This window comes from Falco naumanni, chromosome 11 (genome assembly GCF_017639655.2).
Source record: "Falco naumanni isolate bFalNau1 chromosome 11, bFalNau1.pat, whole genome shotgun sequence".
NCBI classification, from domain to species: domain Eukaryota; kingdom Metazoa; phylum Chordata; class Aves; order Falconiformes; family Falconidae; genus Falco; species Falco naumanni.
The window spans coordinates 33,357,420-33,377,165 of NC_054064.1; the positions used below are offsets into that span (position 1 = coordinate 33,357,420).

Here is a 19,746-nt window from a genome sequence, read left to right on the forward strand (position 1 = left end):
ACAGCAATATATCATAGAGTCACGGGGCAGCTTGGGTTGGAAGGGACCTTAAAGATCACCTAGTGCCCACCCCCCATGGAAACGGGGACAGACAAGAGCCTGCTTTACCTGGAGGCATGGCCACAGCTGCCAGGGACAGTTTTGTAAAGTACCCAAGACCCATGATGAAAAGCTCCTACAAGCTCAGCTTTAGATCAGACCAGGGGCTTGCCTTCTTCCTCTCCCCTTAGGTCTTATATTTCCTTTATATCAATTAAAATTTAATAGAATTACAGTTTTTTGTATGTTTCACCCCAGTATCTCACAGGTTACATTTCTGTCTTACTAAGCTGCATTTAACGGTCAGCTGCAGAAAGGGAAATTTCTTTTTTGTCTTCATGTTTTGTTTTAATTCAAGTTTTGATATCTGAATGTTGAGGTTTGGACTAGCAGAAAGATTGGTGGCTGTATCTAGATGGTGTTGAGAGCTATGAGTTTATGCATACCGTATAATGGAACGCCACAGACAATGCAGCAGTTTCCTGGGAAAGCGACTGCAGCACCTACGTACAAAAACGAAAGGGTGTTCTGCCGTCTCTTCTGGAAGGTCCCCAATGTGCGTTGAGGCTGCATCCCTCGTTTTGGCACTTGTTTCTTGTGGTTCTATCACCTTAGTATTAATTCCGACACATGCCAGTTGCTTATTTTGGTTTGCATTTCTTCTGTTTTGAATGAGGAGAAAACAGACATCGGCTCTGAAGGATTTCTTTTTAAAAAAAAAAACAAAACAACAACAACAAAAAAAACCTAATTCAGATTGTCACTGGAGACTCCTGGGTAAATCTAGCCACTGCTGTTGCTCAACAGTGTATTTTTAATCGAGAGCTCTGTCTCCGCAGGTAGCTGGGGGAGGGGGTAGGCACTGTAATACAAATTTTATGGTTTCCTGGTGGAATCCCACCGTATCTCACAAGCCGCTTCCCATCAGCAAATTCCCTGTTCAGCATTCTCTGTTGTAGGCATTTGGAGAGATCTTTCGAATGCGTTTTATTTACCAAGTGTATTAAAACACCCACACAGATGTCACTGTGGGTTTCTCAGTGAACACTGTATTTAAAATGTTTAGACTGCGTGTTACTTGACTGGTGGGGTGCAAATGGCTCATTTTCAGCCATTGTTTCTACTTTTGAGATTGTAATAGTCACTTCTTTTAAATTTTAGAGGCAGTAAACAAAGATGCAAAGATTTTATCGAATGGTTTTCCTAGGACGGCTCTAACTGCTGTCTCTGCTCAGTGGCTGCAGTAGGGACTGCGATGGCTGCACGAGCTGACCATCTTGCCACTGCTAGTGCTGTCAGATGTACTGGCTGTAATGGAACTAGTGCTGGGCCGTAATGATGAATCATAATGAAATTTATTTTAAATTACATTAATTGATAGAATAAAATGTCATTTGAAAGGGGTTGTTGAACTCACCCGCAGGCTGGATTTCCTCAGCAACCCTCCCCTGCTAACGTGCCGCCCACCGCTTTGTCACACTCCTCTTTGTGGGCTTGGGTCTGGTAATTTCAAATACCTTTTGCCAAGCAAATGAAGTGCTCAGAGGTGTGTATCAAATAGGAACAGAAAGCTGTAGGTATTCACCTGGAGCTTGCCTACAGCTTTTTGTCTCTTTCAAAGATTTAACTATTTCTGGTGCATCTGCAGCACTGCCTCTCCCCTCCGCATCGCCTGCGTCCCAGCGTCATTGTCCACCGCTGCTTCTCCTTTGGGCTGAGGGTTTAATGATGTGCGGCTCTTCAGGTTTGAACCTCTCTTCTTGGAAAATTGGCTGGTGAGTCTCCTGGCAATTAGGAGGCAGAGATTTTCCAACAACTGCTTCGCTTGTTGCTTCTCCGGAGCACTGCTGGTGTTCCCTTAGAGCTGCGTGTCTGTGACAACGGCTTATTTCCCCCATGCTCTTCCCAAAAGCTTCCTTTGATTTATCTCTGTTGAAGACCAGAGGTGTTTCTTCCTTGCCAAACCACCACCGCACATTGCTTAATATTATTAGCAGTACTGCTATCTTTAAAGTTAAAACTTCTAAAGACATTGATCCTTGTTTCTTTCTGAAGAGCAGTGGAGTATATAAATAAAAGTTTGATTTTTTTTTTTCTTGACCTGGGGATGTCTAGGCACCAGTCTGGCCTTAAGATCCTAAACGATGATGTTTTCTGCTGCTTTATTTTTGTTACAGTAGCAGAGATGAAAAATGTATGGTTCTGCAGAGAAAATCCTTCTTTTGTAAAATCCTACAGTGTTCCAACCTCAGAATTTACTGATTAGGCAGCAAATACAGCAGTCAAAGCTAGAAGAAATTGTTTCAGAGGTCTGTAAGCTTTAATTTGATTCCCTTTTGAATTGGCTGGATGTACCAAATTCTTGCTCAAGTCAAGTCCACTCTTTCTTCTTATATGAGCTGTGTATGCTCATGAAAAATAAATATGAACAGTAAAAGAGCTCTGAATTTTTGATTCTTGCTCAGAATAATGAGGCAGTGCCATGGATTCAAGAGAAGCAGAGACATTTGGGGAAGTATAAGGATGTGGATGCACATTACTTTAATATGCAAGAGTATGTTGGGAATTACTGTTCATTTCCACTGAAGTAGATACATTTATGGTTTTGCAGAAAACCGCTGGATTGCCAGTTTTCACTATATACTGATAAAGTCTTTAGTTTTTCATTTTACAACTCTCCTTAGATGCTGATTTGGAAAATTTTTTTTTACTATAAGGTAAAGTATTCAACAGATTTTTCCCCTTGTAGAAGTATTTATATATTTATGCTCTGAAGATTTTAAATAAAGATGTGAGTGAGGGCAGGAGGAGCCAGCCCAAAGCTTTTTGTTTCAGTTTGCATCTGGCCAGCCTCTGGTGACCACGTTTTATGACAGCTTGCCAGGGGCGGGTTGGTTGTAGGCAGGACAGCTTCAGGGCAGGTGCTTGTCTCAGAAAAAGTGCTTTTATAAAAATTGGTCTTATGCGACTAGTGTGGTCATTGAACCCTACAGGAGTTAAGTTACTTTGGAATTGTTTTTCTTAATTTGTGCTTGCAAAACAGTAGGGCATCAGTAGCTCAGGCCATACTCTGGGTTGCTGCAGCTGGATTGCTCAACTCAAGCATCTAAATGGAGCTCAGGTCCAGCTGTTGGCTGTGGGACTCAACTGGGAACAGCAGACTCCCTTACTTACAAAAGTATTTCTTGCATTTCTGAATATCGTGACTCTGATCTGTGTCCTCTGGCCAAAGCTAAACAGAGGTTGGCCACTTTCAGGAAAGCTGAAGTCCAGTGAAAAACTGCAGATTAGGCTTGTGCCCTGTCAACGTGAAGAGCACTTTTTTGTGGAGGCTAAGTCAAAGGAATTGTCACCACTTCTTTTTCAACTGTCTTAACTAGTATCAGCACTTTATAAATGAACTCATGTATTACTTAGCTGTTACTAAATAGGTTGTGGCTGTGTTTGCTCATAGATACTCAGTGAATTTTATATGCAGCACGCATTAGGATGGTTGATTTCTATTCCAATAAACCAGTTCCACACTTTACATCAACTCGCATCCTTCTGCAGTTCCAGATGTTCTATTATATTTATGCTTGCATGTAACATGTAAAGTTTATTGTGAAGTTGAAAGTGTTGTTCAATTCTTGTTTTCTCTTACAGCTTCCATTTCATGTTAAATTATTAGTTTACCTATCACTTTGCTGCAATGGAAAAGAGCTCTACTTCATGAGAAAAGAGTAGGGTCTAATTTTAAAGAGTTATGTATTTGCTGTTGCTGTCATTTTGATGATTTTCTAGTATGTGATTTTCACATTTTTATATTACTCGTGTTAGAAATAATGATCGTTAATGCCAATAAATTGTCACAAACAAAAACCAGAAAAGGTTACAGTTTATTATTGCATTTGTTTGACTAAATATTTATTTTTTTTTACCCAAGATTTAAATGAAAATACCTTTTAATATCGTTAAAGTGTGGCTCTAGCAAATTGCTTTTCTAGTTTTCAAGGATTCTCTGATTAGGATGTAGTGAGCTGCTCCGTGTTTTGACGCCTGCCATCATTAGTGTTGTGGCTTGGGCATGTTGATCTCTGTGCCGTGGTTCCCCCAGATGTACATATGGGGAGATGTGTGCAGGTGGTCCATGAGGAAAGTGCGTCTTGCTGCCTCCAGCTTTTTATGGGCCTCTTTCCCAAGGGACACTTTGGGCATACTGGCCTGACCAGTGAGTCTCAGCTCCAGGCTTGGGATTCTCTGCTAGGAAACTGCATCTCTGTCCCAAGTGTGGGTAGCTGCCAAACTCAATGGGATTCGTGTGTTAAACTTTCCTACCAGGGGCTGGCAGATTGGAGAAGCCTGATTCATGGATCCCAGCAGGTTGGGGTGGGAACTAGGTACAGTGGTAAGTAAGACTGTGGACTCTTGGATGGATGCAAAAATAGAGTATTAGCCATGTGAATAACCTTACTGGTGAAAGAGAAGTTGCAAAGTGGCCGATTTGTGTGCATCATTTTCTTGGAGTTGATCCTTCTCAATTTACATGCTTTTTAGGACCTGTTCTTAATCATATTTTTAACATTCGTATTACATTACAGTATTAGAGCACTAGAACATTTGATGTATGTTAGATATTTAGCTTTGTGAAATTCATAATGAACTTAATAATGAGCTTCCAGGACAATTAGCAAAAACGGGGCTTTAAAACGATTAGTGTATGTAGTGCGTGGAAAGATCTATTTCATGTGGTGAAGCTGGGCTTGTTGAGTTAAATTTTCAAAAGTAGAACTGGGTTGTTATTAACAAGTATTGTCATTGCTCCAGTGTGCCCCACTTATGCTGATTAGTGTGCCAGAGATGCGTAACCAGTTACGTTTATTATTTGTTAGCAAATTAGGAGTTTATCCTAGCAGTTACCTTCAGCCAGTTCTCCCAACTATTGCTGATAGATCAGTCTCTAGTTTTTTTGTCTTTCTGGGGCAGATTTCTAGCTGCTCTAACAAGATCTCACTGAAGTCAAAGACAATTAGATGTACCAGCTTCTCTCAGATAAAGAAAGAGTTAAAAATTGGTGTGCCTTGAGAATAATATAGCTGAAAGCACAATAAATTACTCTTTTCAGTTTTGAAAGCAGGGAGTGCAGGGAGGAGAAAATTCATAATGAAAAAGTTGGAATAAAATACATATTAAGCTGGTTTTTTTAAACAAGCTGAATTATTCATGTGAAGCTGAAATCCCACGGAGGGGCTACTGTGAGATAAATAACCCACTCAGCCTTGTTTATGTCACTCGAAGCCCCCCCGGTAGAATTACTGTCATGTACAATTAGACAAACATTAATCTATATGTTACTGTTTTCTTTAGCAGAAATGGCATTCAACTTGTTTGTTTGTGGTTCCATTAACTAGTTACAACCTTTGGCTAATATCAGACATAACAGTTTTCAGTTGCTATTTGAATTAGGAAAAAAAAATACATTCACTGGCCTAGAAACCATTTTATCCAATTCTTATGTCTAAACACACCAGTATAGGAGGCTAATGTCTTCCAGATGTGCTTCTCATATGGGGAGGCTGGAGAAAAATCCGTTTCAGTCCAAGTTTCCATTGTCCAAAGTCCAGGAACAAATATATCTTGCAACTGAGACTGCCCGCCGCTGGAAACGCTCTGTTGAGTTGTGAAGCCTCAGAGGTTTTCAAATGTTCATATTTAAGATTTTGGTGGGGCTTTTGATTCACCACAGAAAAATTGGCCAGTATCTGTACACAATATGGTGCAAGAGCAGAGGCAGCTGTGGTTGCTTAATCTTCCTGACACAGACTGGTCTTGTTGCTTGTGCTCCCAGTGAAGGGGTGGTTCTGTGGTCCATATCGCCTTCCACTACATTTCTGCGTATTGATGACTTTATTTGACATACAACAGGGCCTGCCTTCTTTGAAATCCATAATGTTAAGTCATCTGTTGCAGAACAGAATCAGATATACCCTAGAGACTGGAGGAATGAAAAACATTAGGACGCTCAGCTTCCCGTCATTCAAAATGAGATAGTTTGCACACCAGCTGCTTCCTGGGATATGTATTTTCTGTGACAAGTGGGGCAATTTTCTGTCTCAGCAGGTAGATTTCTGTATACAGCCGTTGTTTAGGAGGAGCTGAAGAGACAGAGGCATGATATGAGGATCCAACACAACTCTAAGGAAATGATCTTTTCTCTCCGAACAGTAGGGGTTGAGCTGCACTTCTAATGAAGCATTTTTTAGGCGAGAGAGAGGTGTCATTTGTCAGCTGTGAATTGCCTCATTTAGGGGACTAGATCCATCTCTGAATTTTCTGCTGTTGTGTCGGTTGCTTTCGGAACAGAGAGAGAATTTAATATCTAACCTGCTCTTTGGGGAACAATGCAGCAATATATTGCATACTGCAGCGAGAATTTGTATTTCAGCCGGCTGGCCTGGCTGGGGCTGGGGCTGGGGTGTCTGCGTACCACCCATGCAGTCACACCCTGACATTTGAAAAGGTCATCACTTCTGAGTTAACTACCACTTCTTGCTTCAAACAGTGGGATCCCGACACGCTGTACGTACAAGGGTGTTGTAACACGAGTGGAGAAGGATGTTCGCCAAACGCCCGTTGGTGACGATTGCAGACCGCGCTACATTTGTGTAGCTTTGCTGCAACTCGGGGTTGTGTATTTGTGGTCAGTCTTTAAAACACTGGTAAGTGTTCTGCAACAAGGCATTATTCTTCAGTTGCTGTGCGAATAACAGGGAAGCACCAGAAATACAGGACGTGTTGAGTTGCGTGTAGCCTCTGCTGGAGTCCTTTAGCCCTTTCTTTCAAGGAAGGCATGAACGACTGACTGAAGAAGGGAGAGGACGCATTTTTATCAAATCAATTTAAATATGAAGGGAAGGGATGCTTATCTTGCGGGGAGTCACGTTAGCCCACAAGGTCGGAAACATTGCTCAGCCTGGCCCTACCCTATTACATTTGTAACGTCAGTGGAACTTTGAACCTTTAATTCTGTACTATGAATCTGTAACTGTGAGTCCTTTAATCGGGCGAGCTTTGGTAGAAGGAAGAGAAGTCGGCCTCCCAGCCCTCCATCAGAAAGATGAGCAGATTTCTATGTTATCTTGTACATTATGGTGGTTTTAGTCATCTGAAGTAGTTCTGTACTTACGGAAGCAGCGGCTCCATAACTTTTCCAAGTAGGCTGCAGCAGGATCTTCAATAGGATGTTCATCATCTTCTTTTCCATACAGGGATGTCTTCTGCCCAAAAGGCTGTTTATATATTGACCTAAATATCAAAATCCCTGGTTAATAGAAATGCTGCTTGTGGTAATATCTGGGGGTTACCCGTGCAAACACACATACCTCCCAAATCCAAAGGTGACAGGCTTGCCCTGCTGACTCAGCAGCAGCACTACCTACATACACACACCTATTTGTGTGTGATAACATGAAGTGAAATTTAGCCTGAAGTTGCTTTTTCTCCTCTTGCCTTCCCTGCCTCTCATTACTCCATCTTCTCCTTTTTCCCTCAGGACTTCCCTGTAAACAACCTACCACAGGTTGCCCACTCCAGTCTAACAGGCTGGCTGCTGCTGCTTGTGTGAATCATGTAAGGGCATATGTTCCAGCTACAGCGCATTAATTGCCTTTTAAAGTCTAGACACCTAAGAAAACACAGTATCACAGTACAGAGCTTTACGTTTTCAAATGGCGGTTCGAGATTCACCTCTATCAGCTCTTCGCGGGAGCTGTGATTCTTCTCGGGGCAGCGCTTTGGCCACGAAGAGATTGAAACTTTAATTCAACAAGCAAGTTAAGCGCATATTCAACATTAAGCACAATAATCTTTATCCATAAAAGCCTTAAAATTCCCTTCCCTGTGATTTACCTCTGTTTGTCCAACTGATTCAATTCACAAGTGTCATGACACTTCCTTTTATTGAAAATCACTCTATTTATTGTGGAAAAAACCCTGCGGTGTAATGTTTAATCAAAAAGACATGATGGACAGAGAACAAATCTTTCTCATTTTAAAACATTTATACAAGGAAAAAGAAAATCTATCAGCAGCAAGCTAGAGAATCTCCAGAGAACAGCAAACACAAGTTAAGGGCTGTGAAAGAGTTTCACTCCCGGGTTCAGTTTTGCTGCATGGAATGTGATGTTATAATTCTGTAAATTTTGTTTTTAATGATCCATTTCCCCGGGTAGCCTAGTGGTATAATTTAACAGCAATAATGTTTTGATAATCTGTTCAGTGCATAGAAAAATACCCTATAATTTATAAAAGTATAAAAATTAACAGTAGAATTAGGGAATGGTATAAAATTACAGATTTATAGAATAAATAATTCTGTAATTCTTTGAAACTTTTTCTTAGAAAAAAATACCAACTTTACAGTAGAATGTAGTAGGTAATTATTTCCCATTTATCTTTACAGATAATTTTTTTTTAGAAGTCAATTAACATCTTTCTAATTGAAATGATACAGAGATTTTCTACAGTAAAAACACTGAGGAATCATAAGCAGAATAGAATCAGTCAGTATTTTTTAAACTGTACTCTCCAGTTCCTTTTAAATAAGTTCCTTAGGCCATGTATATATACATATATTTCTAGTAGAAGGATCTACCTACTTTCTCTGACTACAGGATTTTGATTCCTGGACTATTTTCCTGTTGTGGATGTGTTTGTTAAGAGTGTAGCTCAGGGACTGCTGTAACAAAACAAGCTTTTGCCTCTGGTTCTGCTAGGAAAAACAATGCTGGTGAAAATCTCAAGAGTTTACTCTTCAGGCCATTCAGTATTCTGACTGCTGCATGGAATCGTTTGGGTTGGAAAAGTCCTTCAAGGTCATTGAGTCCAGCCATTAATCTGGCACTGCCAAGGCCACCACTAACCCATGTCCCTAAGCACTGCATCCACACGTCTTTTAAATCCCTCCAGGGATGGGGACTCCACCCCTTCCTTGGGCAGCCTGTTCCAGGGCTTGACCTTCACCTTTTGGTGAAGACATTTTTCCTGATATCCAATTTAAACCTCCCCTGGCACAACTGTATGTTTATGAATGTAAAGATTTGGGAAGTGGACGTTGTGAAGACCAGCATACGCATGCTTCTTGATCCTGCTGGCTGAAACAACCACGCCAGCTCTTGCCAACACTGATACAAGAGGATCTCCAGTGGTCCAGCATCTTCCTGGGTGTCAGAAAGGATTTCACTCCTGACCACAAAAGCTCTGTAGCTAAGCCAACCAACGAATCATTACTGAGCTTTATACAGTAGTTTATTATAGAGCAAACAGTGTTTAGCTAAAAGTCGGTGCTAACTATAGTGCTTCATGCTAGGGCCTGAGTAAAGTACTGACAAGTTTCATGGGGGTGGTGGTGCTTAATAGTGCTTCAGCCTTTGTGGCCAAATGTTGTTCACAACAAGCGGTAGCAGCAGCACATTGATGGTTATTCAAGGTTTTAAAGCCTCCTAAATGAGTAAATGTTACCTCTTGATTATTTCAGTTTTGTCTGTCGCTTAAAGGTTTGCTTTTGATTCTGGCGCAGAGTGTAGCTAAATCCAAATCTACCAAAATCTTTTAAATGGGCAAGCAATTACATTTCTTAGTGTAATTCAACAAGTTTATTGTTTTGGTTGATACAAAGACTTACTACTCCAATAATTGAGATAAGTGTGTTTTTATTGTGTTCTATTGCTAATAAAATAGTTGTGATTTAACATCTTGCTGGCTAAAAATAGCTAGACCTTGGGCCTAATTACAGAGTTTTCTTTTGCTTAAGATTGTGTGCAATGGAGGTTGAAAGGGTTTGTTTCCAAGGAAACAAATGCACTGCACTTGCCTTGCATCAAATGTTTCCTGTAAGAAAATGCCATAACCAGGCTCCTGGGAGAGAAGAGTGTCGGGAGGTAACGGTGGCCTGTGCGGAGCCTTTTTCTAAAAACGTCTGGGTTTGTGTTTTCCTGAAGCTGGGAGCGTATTTCTCAAATCACTGTTTGGGTGCATGAAAAAAGCAGTGTAGTGTTAGCATCCTAATTGTGGTGTCTCGGGCTTTGTCACCCAGCTCGGCAGGTTTTCTTCTGTGCAGGTGTCCTAAGTGCTCTTGAAAGATTCCACAGTGCTACAGGAGCATCCTTTCCAGTTAAAAGACACCTGCTATTTTATATTACAGTTCTCCTTTTACATGTAGCTTTTATTTTCCATGTTGGATGAAGAAAGTCAACATATTTTGGGTAGACGTATTTTTGGCGGTTTATGTGGCAAGTGTACAAAAGTCTGCCCGTAGCACGTGCGATGCAAAAAAGGGCTGAGGAGTGCAGAGGGGAGGTGCTTCTTGATTTCTTACCCTTTACTCTGAAATTTTGCTTTCTTAGGGAAATGGGAGCAATAAAAAATGGTTTAAAAATTGTAGTAATGGGCAAACAAATTGGAGAGAGCCCAGATACCAAAGTCCAAAAGTTTTGTGTGTATGTGTGGTGGTTTTTTCCTCCCAAAGTTGGAAACATTTAGGAAGAGTGTGCCTTCTCTCTGTTCCTGAGACAGTGATATTTAGAGGGGAGGGAACGTAAGTGATAAGGAGTAACGGTTAAATATATACACTCATGATGCCGGGCTGCGATGTGGACTATTCTGAGATGCATGAGTAAGTCTCTTGAAGGACTTAAACCTCTTCATGAAATCTGTTCTGGGAATAGTATTTTTTTATCATATACCATAGGTCATCCAGAAAGCCAGGCAAGAGCAAACCATAGAAAACATCACTGAGGATGGCGGGAAAGGCTTTTCCAAGGGGCGTCTCTGCTGAGAGGCAGACTTTGTGCAGAAAAGTCTGTCCTTCTTACCAGGTCCGGCACGAGACAGGACTGAAACATCTCATTTTAGCCCTGGCATCTTTAGGAACTGTGTGTTTCTACCTATAGTATTGAACTGCATGGTCAAGATAGATTAATCAGCTTTATCTGTTTGAAATTAATAGGTGTGTATTAAATGATGTGCGATGTAATTTTTCTTTCAAAATGTTATTATAACGCCAAACCAGTAAAATAAATGGATGTTTTCTGTGGGGCTTTGGGAGAGCTTGCACTCTTGAATAGCAAGAACCTCCATTTCCTGCAAAGCCTTTGCTGGCAAAAGGGAGATACTTCACCTAGTTCAGAGAGAGAGGTGCTTCGGGGATTGGTAAATCCCGAGTCTAATCCCCTGGGAGAAGCGGTGCCTCCAGCGGCGGCGGGAGAGGTGCGTGGGTGCTGTAACACACACCGGCATTGCCCAAGGCTGCCGTACCCTGGGAATGAGATGCTTTTCTGCCACTGGTAGTAATGGCAGGAAAAGGAGTGTTATCTGGGCAAACACCTTCTGTACTGTTGCGTGATATAAACCCCTCCAGTGCACCTCTAAACAGCACACGTGAAGCAGATCCTCACGAGGCTGTCATCGAAAATGCAATGCCTGGAATAGAAGTAGATATTCCCTCAAATTCTGCCTGGGTATACCTGTTCTCTAATTAGGTTCAACAGCACACTTGGAGAATAAAAATATAATAATGACTCTAAGTCCTTTCCCTCCACGTTTCTGTATGTCCATTGTTTCTGTTTTGCAAAGCTGTGTTCCCACCAGGGAAGCTGGGAAGATGAGGGAGGTGCGTTCCTGATGGATGTACCTGGAGAATAATGGTTCTGCAATTTCAGTGTGAACAAAATGTAATAGTCCCAGAAGTGACAAGATACGTTGCTAAATACATGGGAAGAGCAGGTTTTTGAAGAACACATCATTTTTGTTCAGGCCCATTTCAGCATGCACTGCATTTGAGATCTCTTTGCTGGGGGGTCCCAGCAGAAGGCATTTGGATGGGTGTTGGAACATCCGTCCAGCTCATATATACATTAGTTTAATGGTCACAGGATAGCACAGGTATTTGTAAAAGACAAGGATGTATGAAACCAGTAAATGTTGTGGCCATGAAGCTGTTATCTTCTTGATATAGCTTCCAAGTACGTTTCTTCATGTTCACTAACCTTGTTGTTAAGCTGGTTAATACTCCTGTTTTCCCCTTGCTCGGCCACCGAAGGATTCGAGTGGGTTCCCCACGCTCTCTGTGCTTAGGGCCTTGCGGTTATACACGAGCAGAGAGCCAATGGAGCAAAAAAGGAGAAAGCGTCCTGCACTCAACAAAACAGCAGATTCTTTCCTGCCCCCGAGTGAAGGAGATTTAAAACCAGACACCAGGAGCACTCAGAGGAGGTAGAGGTCCCGGCAGCACGCCTGAGCCACCCTGGAGCTCACCCATTTTGGACCTGATGCAGAGCAAATTACTGCCATGTGCTGTAGGAATTCTGCAGTGCGCTGGGCTCCGTAACAGGCATTTAAGGACAAAGCATGACTTGCTTTGTACAGCTAACTCTGGGAAATGTTCTGGGATAATGATGGCACATTCACTGTTTTCAGATTATTTTAAAATTATTACTGTTCTGATTTTTCACAGTTTTAGCATGCCAAAATCTCCAGGCTTGGATGAATGCATAGACATGCATATTATTCTGCTGCTGCAAGTTAAAATGAGAGTGATTTCAATATGAAAAAGTAACTATTGTCAATATAAGTTACTTCTTTGTTACAGAAATATAATATATCATTGAGAGGGGCGTTTCAATGTGCCAAGGAAATTATGTGTTAAACAAAACCTTAACATAGGTAAGTTTTGCAATATCGTCGTAGCTTTTTTAGTTTTCAGAAGGGGTCTGAGAAACTGAAGATTCCTTGGTTTTCAGGGTCCAAGGTATTGTATTACCTTCCTTAGGGTGAAAGTCAGGGATTGTAATATTAGCTAAAGGTCGATGAAGAGCCCTGTTCCGAGCTGCCTCCCTGTCCTGCCCCAGACGGTTGCACTCCGCTCCCACAAGGCACGCACTGCTGGTGTTCTCGCTCTGCTTGCTGCTCTGAGGACATGGTGCCTGGCGGTGGGTACGGTGGAGACGGGCTGTGCTGGGACCAGCCTGCTTTCAGGAGCTGGCGGTGGCCGTTTCGTGTCCGAACAAGTGCTAAGTGGTAAATTTGCAAAGATCTGGAAGCTTCTTCTCATGGGCTTCACTTGGGATCACCACGGCCATGGCCAGTGGTGGATGTAAAATACACACTCACAAGTGAGGAAGCATATGGGGAACGTGATTAAATTTTCCTGTCTGTTCTGGGGCTTCTTCCCTGTCACAAAATCAGATGTAATAGAAAATATTTTAAAATATTTTCATGCAGATGGATTTGTACTCAAAGGAAATTGAGAGCATGATGGGAGTTAACATTATGGGAGAGAGCAGAAAGGAGCAATCTGAGTGCCTGAGGAAACTGCTGCTTTCCCTTGTCTCCTGTCAGGAAATAGCTCCTTAAGTACTGCACTTCGAAATTGTCATCTGCTTGTTTTAACACAAAATGCCATCATGTAAAAATACCCCTTTTTCAGTCAAGGAGCTATGAAAGCTAATGCTTGCAAAAACTAAGCTTAAAGGGTTGAAGACACACACACACACACACAAAAAAAAAAAAATGTGTTGAGGGTTATAAGTCATAATATTATGACCTATGTTAAAGAGACAGTTATTTTTTTCACATATAAATCAGTGCTGTAGATGAGGTCTGGGGAAGCCAACAAAGCTTGTTGCTGCTGGGTGCCTTCCCGCCCGCTGCCCTGGTCCTCATGCTTTAGCACGTCCAGAAATCCTGTCCTTTACGTAGGTACCTACATTGGAGTCCAGCTTTAGATGCTCAAGTCTGAAAACACCAGGGCCACGTCAGAGCCCAGGGCTGTGTTTATGGGGATTTATTACTCATCCAGAAGGCGTCCAGCCTGGTGTGGGGCTCGGGTTTTCTTCCTGGCCTGCAGCAGGGAGTGGGAAGATGGGAGAGCATACCGGCGTCGGGCGTTTGTTCTGCATCTGCTTTTCCAGATGGCTCCGCGGATGGAGGGGGGGACCCAGAGTCACGGCTTGGAAAGCTCGGGAAGCCTCGTGACGCATGATATGTTACCACCTAACTACTCTGAGATGTCTCATCTGTAATTATCAGTCTGCTTACAGACAGGTGATTATATTCTGATATGCAAGGAATTACAGCACTTTTTCTCGGTTACTTCACTTAGTTTCATCCAGGAAGCAGCCATCAGTGTTTCTTCCCTAACCGAGGTAATACAGCAACTGCATTTCCAAAGCAGCGGAGCACTGAGAGGAAATAAATTTCATCGTAGACGTAAAGCCTAAGTTTCTGGTAGTTTCACTTTCCATCAGATAAATGAGGCTCGGTTTTCGTTTAGTCACTTCGTGTGCTGCGGTGGGAACTCGCATCCCCTGCAGCATCTCTTCCACAAATTGGTTTGCAAGAGCTTTAGAGGTTGGAAGTAGCCAAAGTGGAACATAAAATTAAAGCTCCCTAAAGGTGCAATAAAATTGTAGATCAAAATATAATCCAGATGGAAACCTGTGCACTGCGTGTACTTCTTCTGTATACAGCACATTCCCAGCTTTGAGATTTTGGTGTGCTCTCACCGAAAATGTGCATTCCAAACGTGTCTTCATATATGCTGTTGACATAAAATAGATAAAAACTCTCCCACTAATGAATTGCAAGCTAAGTCAGTACTAAGACCCCTTGGAGATGGTTATGAAGAGCGTGGTGCTCAGTATTCACAAGCCAGCTGCCGTTGTTGATTCATTATGTTATTTTCTGTTGGAAACTTTTCAGAAATGTTTGCTGGGAAGTTGCAGGATGGATCAAATATCAGCGAGCTGATTCTCCGTGTTTTCCCCCTTTTATTAGTTTCCCCTGTTTCTTGTGCAGGCTCTTTCTGACTTTCACTTACCCATGCCAGTCTGGCTCACCGGGCTGCAGTACAATGTCAGAGCCACGTCTTGCAGGTCAATGCAGGCTCTGTGGTGTAGAAGGTGATGCACCGCGCGTCACTCTGCGCCCGGTGCACAATTCTCCCTGCGTGGCGGCCAGCGGCAGTGGGCAGAGAGGTTTGGGGGCTTCCCTGAGGGCAAAGGCTGTGTTCTTTTCTGAAAGCAACCACCGTCTCTTGGATTGACCAACCCGGTCTAGTGGAAGGTGCCACTGCCCATGGCAGGGGGTTGCCACTAGGTGATATTTAAGGTCCCTTCCAACCCAAACCCTTCTGTGACTCTGTGTTTTAGCCCCTTTTGTGTGAACCATCTGCTTTCAAACGCCTCCTCTTCCACGTTAAGTTGCTTGGCTTGAATGTTACCCATTTGAAAATACAGTTTTATTTACGGGAAGAGAGGAAGGAAGGTGTTGGTGAGAAAGATGGAGGTGATGTGTCTGTTTCGAAAAGATGAATCGTCCGGGGGGGGCACTTTGGTTTTGCATTTGTGGAGGAAAGATTCAGGGTATATTGATAGCATCGCTCCAGAAACTGCAGTTTCCTGCTGCCAAGTGACTTCTAGTGATACTGTTTTTGGAAAACGTAAAGTGCTTGTGCCATCTCCCGCCTGTATTTATCCAGAGCTCTGCAGACAGAGTTCAATGCAAGTGTAAGGCAGCGTGAGGGAGCCCATCGTTCACGTTCGGTGCCTCTTAAACACCGAGAGCACAGGTGTAGGGACTGCACCAGCTGCAGAGCAGGAGGGGAAACAGCCCTGAAGAGCTGAGTTGACAATTAAACAGTCATCTGCATTGGCGAGAGATTTCATTGAGCCTCTTCCTAGTGAATACATACCTGTCATTATGCTAGCTACTTTCTGCAGTCCAACACCCAGCTTATCTTAGCCTCTTGTTGCTGCGGGGTCTTTGGCATATGTGTTTTGCAGAAGAGTCTGCGGGAGATCCAGGTTGGATTTTGGAGCTCGTAATTTCCTGGCACACCAAATTACGTGCAGGTTTCAAGTCAGCTTACAGCAGGTATAGCTTATAATTTGGTGAATAGAATTCCAAAATTCAAGAAAAACAGATTATCTTAAAATTATGTTTGATAAGCTAATTATTTTGAATGGGTATATGCATTCCTTAAATAAGTGTATTTTTCAGTATTAGACAGAGAATACTGGTATTTAATTTAAGAGTTGGCAAGGTAATGTTCCTGGAGCAATTGGGTCAGTCCTTGGGCAGCCTATTTAAGAGAAAGAAGGAAATTAGAATTGCAAATCAGTATTTCATCATTATGAGTCAGTGTGGCCAGAAAGAAAGAATGAACGAAAAGCTTCTGCGTGGCTGAGTAGTTGGTTTGGTGCACAAGCAATCGCATCCTTTCCAAATCAATAGATAGCTTTGTACTCTGCCAAGCAGCCTGTGGCAGCGGCATGTGACAGAAGAACCCCAATGATAGAAACATTTGTGAGAGGGTCGATACTGCTCTGCAGCACAGCTAATAAAACACCGGCAGCAGCACTGGAGAAGTTTGCTTCCGAGTGGTTTTTCAAGCTTTTCCATTATAAGCTAGGATGTTTGCATGTTATCCTGATTATTCCAATGTTAACAACTAGGAGGAAGATAAAATATTCCTCTAAACATATTTAGTATTCTATTTATTTCTCTGGGGTGAAACACCCAATATACTCTTGCATTAGTGTAGGGTCTTGAATCTGGAAAGAAAGTCTTTAATAGGGTCTTTAATCTGGAAAGAGACGGCATCAGATGTGCATATTTTTACAAACGTGCTGTGATTCTGGTTTGTCTCAAGATAGCAGAAATATCAGCTGATTGTTTTCAGGCTGCAGTATCTGCGCCTTTCGAGGACAGGGAACATTCCTGCACCTTCACAGCAACCTGCTGTTGATTGAGGGAGTAAAGGTAACGAAGTGCCGAAGGGCCTGGAGTGTTTCAAGCCGGCACGCTAACAGGCCAGCTGCGCAATAGCTGCGTTATGTAACTTTTCTGAAAGACATGGAAAAAAATTACATGCTAGTTTTCTAGCAAATGGTTTTGAAGAGCCTGTGCAATTTTTCACAAAACATTTGACGTGGAGCATCGCTATAGGGGCTGCCAGGATGGACCGATGGGACTAGGACTCATCATTAGTAGGGCTTGCAAAGCATTTTATCCTCTAATTAATAAACATATTAAATAGGTAGATGTGTCACCCAATGGATAAAGATCAGAATGAACAATTTGATGGTTTTTTTGAAGTATGTAGGAGTAGGAGGCAGGGCAATCAGCAGTGCTTAGACCCAGAAGTGAGGCAGAAGGGGGTTCTCATCATAGCCCCGAGAGTTATATTCATTTATGTCATGTTGATACTGCAATTGCTAGTCTTTCATTTGGGTCTTTAGTGGAGGATAATTATTCAACTGTCTGAGAAGCTATAGGAGAAAAAGCCAGGAGAATGACTTATTATCCTTCCCACCCAGCCACCATTTGATTACTGCCATGTTCCCTGCAATTATCCACATCAAGTTCAGGATGCTAGATGAAGGGAAGAGTTGGAAACATGAAGGGAGATACCGTACAAACGGGAGCAGGGAGAGAAAATGCATGATCTCGGTGTGGTAGGATAGAAAAGAAGCAATAGTGCACATAAATGTCTGTTACCAAATCAGCAGTGAATTGATTTTGCCTTTTCACCAAGAAGAATGAGAATAATGTTGGAGGCCGACGTGGCAGGCTTTCTATTCGAGAGGGACACGCTGGTGTTCCTTCCCAGGCATGGGGGGGTGGAGGGCACAGCCAGTTTAAACCTGGTAATGTTTTATTGTACCAGCCTGAGAGCTGGGGAAGAGCTAAAAGAGCAGAATCATGTCGGGCAGGAGGGGAACACCGAAAAGGAATTCCTTTGAATCACTTGAAATTGTGAGAGTTTTCAACTTGTTGGGTGCAGAGAAGCTGGTGGAGTGACAGGTGGGAGATTTTGGGGGGTGACAGTGGTTTGTTGCCCCCCGAGCCCACAATGTTGGCATGTCCATTGGGAATGGCCCAGAGGCTTGGGTTAAGCTCATTACATGAGCTGAATTTCTCTTATTTGACAAAAAGTAAACTAAATTTCAACCTGGGCCATGGGGGGAGTTCCTGAATGTAGCTCTCCCACAGAGTGGTTTTCATTTATGAAACCCCTGTGAGGTGTATCGGTGGGTTTATGCTGCTGGGGTCGGCTAGCCTGACGGTGAGTGCCAGGCATGTACGGAAGAAGCCTGGGATGCTGGGCTTTACGTCGCCAAAGAAATGGAGGACACAGGGGTCTAGAAATTCCCACAATATTAAGAAATGCCCTGAAATATCTTTTGAGCCGAGTTTTCAACTATATCCAAATCAACATGCATTTCCAGCATAATAGACATCACTTTTGAAAATATAAATTCTCCTTTTGAAGGCAGTAACAGCAGAATTGCTGTCTCTGCTGGCTGCATGTAAAAATGGCCATTTGTCCCAGCAGTACCATCTGCAGGCTGGGGTTGGAGATGTGCATCTGTCAGTGTACCTGTATATTTATCTCCATCCATGTATGTTTGTGGGCCTTTTTCATGTATAAGATGCATAATTCTGTAGGCTACGCTGATTATTTGCCGCTGCGTGTAAAAACTGGCTCATTTCAAAATGAATTGACCAAAGTGGAGATGCAGCAAAGCAACTGAGGCACAAACCGCGTGTTAGGTATCCATACTCATCTTTACAGGTACGCTCACTTTTCTATTATACTTTTAAGTTGCCCCTACGTTTTTATAGAATGGTTTTTGATGTCAATAGAATAAAATATGGTTTAATGTTTCATATAACGGTTAAGGAAGAGAAGTGCACAGTTCTTCAGTCTGAGTTTTGTCTTAGCTTTGACCGCGTTGGTGCAAACTGCTGAGTTGTGACTTAGTAGGTAATGACATTGCCAGGCTACCCCTTCCTGTGTATTTTGAAATTGGATTTGAGATCTTAATTAGTAAAACAACTACTCATTCCCCTTTCCAGTTCGGACTTAACTGCAGGGTGGGGTGGTCCAGCAAGGTTCGGGTCTCAGTGTAAGGGCAGGCTCCCCGCGCCTGGCGTGCGATCCCCTGCTGGGTGCCCCGGGCTGCTGTCCCCTCTTGCCACTTTGGGAACTCCCCGCTCTGTGGGGAGGGAACATTATACATCGGTTATGACCCCAATGAAATGTAAAGCCTGTTTATACATCATCTATAGAAAGCCCATTTATACATGTTTGCTTATGCATTTGATTTCAGCCGATGATAAAATCCCTTCCTTTTGGTTGTCAAGGTGAAATGTCTCGAGACTTCACTGGGAGAAAAAAAAATCCAGTAAACGGCAAATTTGCTCGTACATGCTGCGCATTTCTTGACATTGAACTTTTTGTTTCCCCAACAGAGGGAAGCGCAGCATACGCTCCAGCCTCATTAGCCTAACCCCCTTCCTTGCCCCCGCGCTGGGGTGGGCGGAGGCGCTGCCGGGGCAGGGGGGCGTGGGCAGGTCCCCTCCAGCATCCCCAAACCCTCGCGCTGGCACTGCTGGAAGCACTTTAAAGTCTCCTTTATTTATCCAGACCCCCCTTTGTCCCCAGGTCCCCTCCCCGGCTCCGCAGCCCCGGCGCTGGTGCAGCCTTGCCGAGCGCTGCCGGCAGCCCCGGGGTGGGTGATGGCGAGGGGCTCCGCGCCCCCGGCTGCGGAAAGCCCTGATTTTGGGAGCCGCTCCCCGCACGGCTCCGTGGCGGCTGTCTTCCCACCACCCACCCCCTGACGTCTCGATGCACCAGGGAGCTGTGCTGGGTTTGATGTTTAGCGG

The 19,746-nt window shown here is 43.1% G+C and overlaps 1 protein-coding gene across 2 annotated transcripts in view; it reads left to right on the top strand.

Annotated features, from left to right (window-relative positions):
• PDE4B (phosphodiesterase 4B) overlaps window positions 1-19,746 on the top strand; it is a 216,344-nt gene that overhangs the window by 101,139 nt on the left and 95,459 nt on the right. The gene's annotated exons all lie outside the window — the stretch shown is intronic.